An 8012-nucleotide genomic window follows, 5' to 3' on the forward strand; every position below is an offset into this window, starting at 1 on the left:
TTACTTTAAATTCAATATATAAAAAATTTACTCTGACGGGGAATCAAACCCGGGGTCTTCCACATGACAGACAGCAATAGTGACCACTGTACCATCAGAGACTCTTGTTAAATTATTTTTAGTCTCTGCAATCTATTTTCGACGCAAGCTAATACAAAGTAAGATTTTCTTTTTTCGACAAAAAAAGACGTCTGGGAAAGAGCTGGAATTTTTGAAACCTTGCAGTCGGTCTTGTCAAGTTAAGAGGACTATTTTGATCTAATTTAATAATGAAATACTATGCTTTTAGGAATTTCAAAAATTAGCATGGGCTCTTATAGGAAAACGAGGTTTTTCGTAAATGTAAATTCGGGGGATAATTTTTTCGGTCTGAAAATATCAAAAGGCCCTAAAAGGTCGAATTCCGCTTCGAATGAGTCCTCATTCACCCGGATCCGTTGCCAACTGTGGCCTGTAGGCGTGGATAAAAAAAATAACTTGACATTTGGTTTTTGGAAAACAGGGAAGGAGTGATCGGATTGAGCTGAAATTTTGAAGATAAGCTCCCAGGCCCTAGGAAAATTTATCCTCTAAATTTCAGCCCGATCAGACAACGTTAAAGAGGGGCTATGGGGGAAACATTAACATGGGCTCTTATAGGAAAACGAGGTTTTTCGTAAATGTAAATTAGGGGGATAATTTTTTCGGTCTGAAAATATCAAAAAGCCCTAACAAGTCGAATTCCGCTTCGAATGAGTTCTCATTCACCCGGATCCGTTGCCAACTGTGGCCTCTAGGCGTGGCTGATAAAAAAAATAACTTGATGAACATTAAGTGGATATATTTGGTTTTTGGAAAATAGGGAAGGAGAGATCGGATTGAGCTGAAATTTTGAGGATAAGCTCCCAGGCCCAAGGAAAGCTTATCCTCTAAATTTCTAAATCGGACAACGATAAAGGGGGGCTGTGGTGGGAGGTTCGAAAATTCCGGCCCACTTTCCCCCATGAAGATAAAGTAGGAGGGGGGGTGAAATTTTTCATGTTTCTTAGTTTGAGCTTAGGCTACAAAACGCGATCACCGCCGTCTCTCTGCGGCCGCTAGGACCGGAAATCGCTTAACATTGTGGTGCGTCACCTCTTTAAAGAGGCACAAGTGTGCCTCCTTGATTATAGTTGAAAATTATGGAAATTACGTCTTTGAGGATGACAAACCTCCCAAACCCCTCAAGGCAAGGATTTTAAGTTACGCCCTTCGGGCATATAAGGTTTTTATAGATAGTGTTGTCGTAGAAACTTCAAAAGAACTCATTCAATTGGAAATTGAAAGGGCTATTGCCCTTATAAATAGTAGAAAATAACTGGAGGGCAACTAACCCCCGTCTCACGCCCATCATTTCCCCAACACACATCCAATCCAAATTTTAAAATAGTCATTTTGTTCAACCTAGTTTAAAGTTCTAGAAATTATGTCTTTGAGGATGACAATCCCCTCCCTATATGCCAGAATGTAATTTATACTTTACTGAAAAAATTATATTTTATGTTTTCATTTTAATAACTTTAAAAAATCAAAAATTAATTAAGATTTTAAGGAATAAATATCACAATATATATATTAAACTGATAGTGCACATTTTTTTCAGTAAAGTACAAATTATATTCTGGCTTTCAGAAAGCACAGGGCTTTACAGCTCTACTCATATTCATTTCTGCTCGTTTTGAGTCTGACTCTCCTATTTATTTTAATTTCTGCTTGTTTTGGGTTTCATTTACTCATTGATACTGATCTGTGGTAGTTGAATGCTTGGTAGATGATCTGATTCTATTATTATTCATTTTTGGTGTAATGGAGTTCTTTACCTTTTTTTTGAAAAACTTATTTTGTGGAAAAAGTTTTTTTTTAAATTCATATCTATTAAAAGGTCATTTACTTTATTATAATAATCTGTAGAATCCATAATCACAACTGTGTTCCCTTTGTCCGTTTTTGTAATTACTGTATTTTTGTCTTTTTTCAAGTTTCGGAGGATTTTAATTTATTCCTATGATTGAGTTAAAAGTGACAAAGACGGCTTATAATTGAGAATTCTCCTTACGATTTCTCCTCTAAGTAGGTCTGGATTTTCAACGTTACCGTTAGAGCTAAAAATATCGGACTCCACGTTATTAATAATTTCTGATACATTTACGTGTGTCTGAGTCATTGCAAATTTAGGTCCCTTTGACAGAATACTTAGTTCCTTGGATGTGAAAACCTTGGAGGATAGATTTCAAAGGAGGGCCAGGAAAAAATCTTGCAAATGTTCAAATTCCAATTTTGAAAATTTTTGCTATAAGTGAGTTTTCGGTAATTGGAAAACGTGTCGGAAAGATCATTTTGTAATACGTAAGATTTGGGGAAAATCTGGAACGGATGGTCTTTTAAAATATATGTTAAAGTTCTGAAACCCATTCTTTGAATAAACGGGCCTTCAGATTGTGTGTCTAAGTGTATATTTAAACGTAAAGAAGGAGGAAGAATTCGATTTCTTTTGCAAGTTTTAAAAGATTGAACTGACAGATAAGATTTGTACCGTATGTTTTTTTAACACAATTTAAAAAGTCTAAAACAATATTGGTCAAACGCTCCCCGTAAGCTTGACGTAAATACATTCTAAGAACACAATGGCTATACATGACCTATTATAAAAAAGAAATGAAAGAATATAATGAATGAAAAATAAATCAAATAGGTGAGAAAAAACGATGATTTTGTCAGCCAAGTAGCTTTTTAGCTTTGACACAAAAGGTTAACTGAATTGGAAGCATACATTTTTAGGAGGGGGGGGGGTACTAACATTCGCGTTAATCTTCGTAAAAAGCGCAACCGTAAACACGTAACCGTGATCTTTCTCTACCTTTAATCTACTTTAAAATATCTATCTTAAAAAAAGGCAGTATCATACAGCCATGAGGGGGCTGGTGCCCCTTCTTGCCCCCCTTATGGACGCCCATGCCAGGCGAGTAGCTTTGACACAAAAGGTTAACTGAATTGAAAGCATACGTTTTTATGGGGGGGGGGTGCTGTGCTCACATTCGTGTTAATCTTCGTAAGAAACGCAACCAAAAACGCAACCGTGATCTTTCTCTCCCTTCAACTCGCTACCAAAATATGAAAACGAAATAAAACCGACCCTATTCTGGATAGTGGTGTCTACGAAGTCCCGTGTTCATGTGGGAAGTTTTGCATTGGTAGGACCCATTTATATATGGGGGAAGGATTGCATGGACAGAAAACTTCAATAGATAAGCCCCTGAGGTTTGAAAATAAAAATGAAAACTTTGCTTCTGCTATGGCCCTCCGTGTTTTCGAAAACCCTGATCATCTATTTCTTGTTGAAGACGCAACTTTGATATCTACTGTAAATGGCATGCAGCAATCTTTTAGAGAGGCGATTGGGATTAAAAAAATATATAAATAAAAATTTTGCTATAAATAGGGATAGATAAAATATTTCCTAAAGCCCCACTTTAATATCGACTGTAAATGGCCTATCAAAATCTTTTAGAGAGGCAATTGAGATAAAAAAAAATATGTATAAATAGAAATTTTGCTATAAAAACAGAGATACAGGAGATATTTCCTTAAGCCCCATTTATAATAAGTTAATATTAAAAGATGCAATCAATATTTTCCCCCAGTCTAATTTAAGACAACTTGTCTGCATATCTAATGAAAATCAAGGTTGTAGGCAGGCAAAATCTATTGCAAAGCAAAGAATATCTATCCAATCCAATTGGTGAATTGTCTGTTATTTATTCTTGCTGGTTTTTTGATTCAGTGTCTTTTCTCTTCTTGTAGAGTTTACTTTAAAAGGTTTTAATTTGTCTTTGTTTTGTGTTTTTTTTTATGAGTACTGTGGACGACTTGGTGGAGATCCTTGTCGAAATATTTGCTTGTTTTCGTTTTCACAGTTCGCTACTAGCTGACAAAATCTTCGTTTTTTCTCACCTATTTGATTTTATTTTTCATTTAATATATCCTTTCTTTTCTTTGTTTCATACGTTACAGCAATTTGTATATTTTATACTTTAAATTATTCACTAGACTATTGGTTGCAGTGAAAGTTGCAATGTAGTAAAGAGCAAATCCCGACCATAGTAACTGAAAGTTTAAAAAGGTAGTTTGAAAGAATAAGCTTTGTAACGATAAAAATGCCCATTTGAGGCTGATTGAGGAATGGTAACTATTGTTTTGACCAATCTTGATAATAAAAGATTATTACAAAACATTTTTAAGGGCTTTTGAAAAAGAGTTTGAACACCCGCCCCCTAAAAATATGGCATATTGAAATGAGTACTGTGTTATTAAAATAACCACTATATAAACCTCAACATAGAAAATTGTAGTCCTTCATCTTTAACAATAATAAAATCACTTTTTGTCTGGGTAGTATCGGTATGTCTCCTTTCTTCTCCAGGGGTGATCGTACCAAACCAGTGGTCTTGGAATACTAAAAAAAGGCAAATTTGAACGCAATTCGCAATATCTAAAGTCTACCATTATAATCTCGAGCATAAAACTATACCGTTGTAATCTTTAAGGTTGAAAACCTCTAACCGAAGGTTTGAGCTGGATATATTGAAAATCAACAAAAATGAGGGGGGACGGGACTCTTTGTGTTATTTTCAAAGTGGATAGGCTTGTAAATACAAGCAATGTACTACTGAAACCACCACAGCAAAGATTTTTTTTACCAGATGCTTAAAATACCCCTTTTGAATATTTTCTCTTCCAGTCCACTTGGAACGTGCAAATTATAAAATGAATTTTGAAAAAATGCCTAGTAAAAAAGTGTTTTCCTGCAAACTCAAAAATTTTCAGGGACAATCAAATGATATTATGTTTAGCCTAAGAGTAGCCTAAAAGTAATGGTGTGTTCTATCACCATTACTTTTTGTAATAATGGTTGATTACATCCTGTGGAACGCAGGGACAGAAGGCCTCAGATTAAGCCCTGAAGTCCAGGTCAATGATATTGCCTTCGCAGACGGCTTAACAGTGCTTGAGTCAAGCAATAAACAGCTTCAAGAATTACTTGACAAGGTAAAGGTAAAGGCAAACCATCTTGGCCTACGTGTGAATACTGAGAAAACCAAATGTATGGCGACTAGTGACTATCCTCTGCCTATTAAATGTTGCGACCAAAATTTTGAGCAAGTTGTCCAGTTCAAATATCTGGTTAGTATCATTGAGGACACCGGCTCGATAGTGAATGAAATACTCACCAGAATAGGACAGGCAAATGACGCCTTCAACAAACTACGTCAAGTATGGAGATCTCAGAGATTTTCTCTGCGCCTGAAGCTACACCTTTTCAACAGCAATGTTATCCCAATACTACTTCAAGCAGCAGAAACATGGCACCTGAATCAAGAACAAGAGAGAAGAGTCCTGGCTATTGAAAACTCGTGTCTTCGTAGAATATTGAACATCCACTGGTGACAGAAGGTGAAAAACCAGTCCATCCGTGAAATGACGCAACAACCTCTACTAACCGACATCATCAGAGTCAGAAGGTGAAGATATTTGGGCCACGTCCTACGTATGGATGACCATAGACTCTTAAAATCCGGTTTACACTGACGTCACCTGGAACTCGCAGCCGGGGAAGACCCAGAAACACAAAGCAGCCGGACCTACCAAAGAGATCTTCGAAACTTGCACACCTCTGTTCTACCAGAATGGGAGGACATCACTGCAGCAGCAAACATGAGGGAAGATTGGCGGCTCCTCTTTGATGCCCTGGGTGCCTTGGGAGGCACAGGTGGATCTAAAGTAAGATAACAGTACAAGTTAACTAAGAAAACACATTTCTAGTAATTTTGGAAAGAGCTTGAAACATTTTTTGTCTATTCTTTCTTCCCAGCGATGGACATCATAAGAGCATCAATATGTGTAACAAAGCGAAGTTTCAGCAATTACAGGTTTACTTTCCCCACCCCAACAAGGTGTGCTTGAATTAGTCATAGGTTTTGATATCACAAATAGGACCATTAACTAGGGGTGAATAAAAGGCTGAACTTCCCCTGAGCTTGGAGATTCTTTTGCTTTAACCTTTTATTCTTTTAAATTATTGTGATTTTAATGATAAGTTCTCCTAAGATGACTAAGTCCAAGAAGTAAAAATGACGGAAGTATACTTTCTTACGGGAAGCCCACAATTCTTTGCAGCATTATGACAGAAAACTCCCAATAATGATAACACGAGATTCCGTTAGTTATATTAATTATGTAAGTATATAAAATCTACTTGATAACCTTCAGTTTTCAAAATCTATGCACATTTCATATGGGTCAATGCCTTATAAGTAATTGAATCTTCTGAATTTAATGCTATATTATAACATAAATTCATTTCACTTCTTTAATTTTATCCCTTAATTTAGACAATGATATTTTTAAAGGTAAATTTTGCATGCTTAAAAAACTCTAAAAATAAACAAAATAATTGCCTCGTAGTTTATGCAACATATATCTGAAAAATTGATTTGAATAGAGTGGCTCCTAATATTTTCCTAAATTTATAGAATTCTGAAAAACAAGCGCTTCACTGAAAACTGAGCTTGTGTAGGTTTTTGGATAATTAAACCTATGTACTAAAATTTATTAATTTTATGGCCACTGAAAAACTATCAGGAGCCTTGTAAATTAAACTATTACAGCAGGGTGCTTAAGGACTTTTTGACCCAAATCCTGCTTTGTTACGTCTTTATTTTCTTTTTTGTTATAGCAAAGGGGGAGTTCTTGAGCATTCTGCAAATATATGAAAATATCAAACGTCAGTTCAATTAAACTAATCTTGAGGATACATGTTTCATTAACTGCTAAGCAATAGTTTTTGTTCGTTATAAGTTTCAACTTAGCTCTTTACTTCCATTTGATAATTTTTTTTTTTTAATTAATAAGTAAATAAGATCATTTTGTATTGTTTCAGCTTTTGGATTGGATTTATACAAATCTTGCCTTTAAAAGAATTCCATTGTAATTCCTCGCGTCTTAAAATTAAATAAAAAAAACAAGTTTTTTTTAGATGAAAGTAAGGAGCAACATTAAACCTTAAAACGAACAGAAATTATTTCGTATATAAAAGGGGCTGTCCCCTCCTCAATGCCTCGCTCTTTACGCTAAAGTTTTTTATTGTTAAAAAAAATAGAGTTGTGAGAGAGTCGAACTTTACCGTAAAGAGTAAGGCGTTGAGGAGGGGACAGCCCCTTTCATATACGGAATAATTTCTGTTCTTTTTAAGTTTAAACGTCCCTCCTTACTTTTAGTTAAAAAAACTTGTTTTTTATTTAATTTTTGAATGTTTTTGAACAAATGCAGGTTTTGATCTTGGCTCAGAGCACATGAATAATTAAAACAAAATTTTCATATTAATTTACTTGTATTTGTTTAAATGGTTTTCTCAAAACTTGTTTAATTTTATTTACGAACGTTTTTATTAGTAATAAATATACGTAACTTACGAATTAACTTACGTAACGAACTTTTATATTCATATATTTTTAATACATATATTAGGGGGTTCGCCCCCTAGTCAATACCTTGCTCTTTAAGCGAAAGTTCAAATTTGTTCAAATTCTTTAAAAATGACCGCTTAATCACAAAGGCCGTTAATTAGAATAAATAGCTCTTATGAAAGTACTAAAAAATCTCTGGTTTAAAGAGTGAGGTATTGACTAGGGGGTGAACCCAATCATATATGTAATATTTCTGTTCGTTTAAAGTTTTGATGTTGCTGCTGTTGTAGTTGAAAAACTTGTTTTTTTTATATTTAATTTCTGATCTTTTTTTAAATAATGATGGGAAGTCCAGCGTCCCCTTAAGAGCAATTTCCCTTCCCCCGTGAAAACTTCCCTCATGGAAAGATCCTACCACATAACCCCGGACCCCCCCCCTACTACCAGGAAAAATCTCCCCTGAAAACTTCTGTACTGTATACTTCCCAAAAACCAATACTATATGTTAAAATTGGGTAAAGTTCATAAATT

This window comes from Artemia sp. Qi Xiang Cuo, chromosome 19, assembly GCF_049724085.1.
Source record: "Artemia sp. Qi Xiang Cuo chromosome 19, ASM4972408v1, whole genome shotgun sequence".
Classification (NCBI taxonomy): Eukaryota; Metazoa; Arthropoda; class Branchiopoda; order Anostraca; family Artemiidae; genus Artemia; species Artemia sp. Qi Xiang Cuo.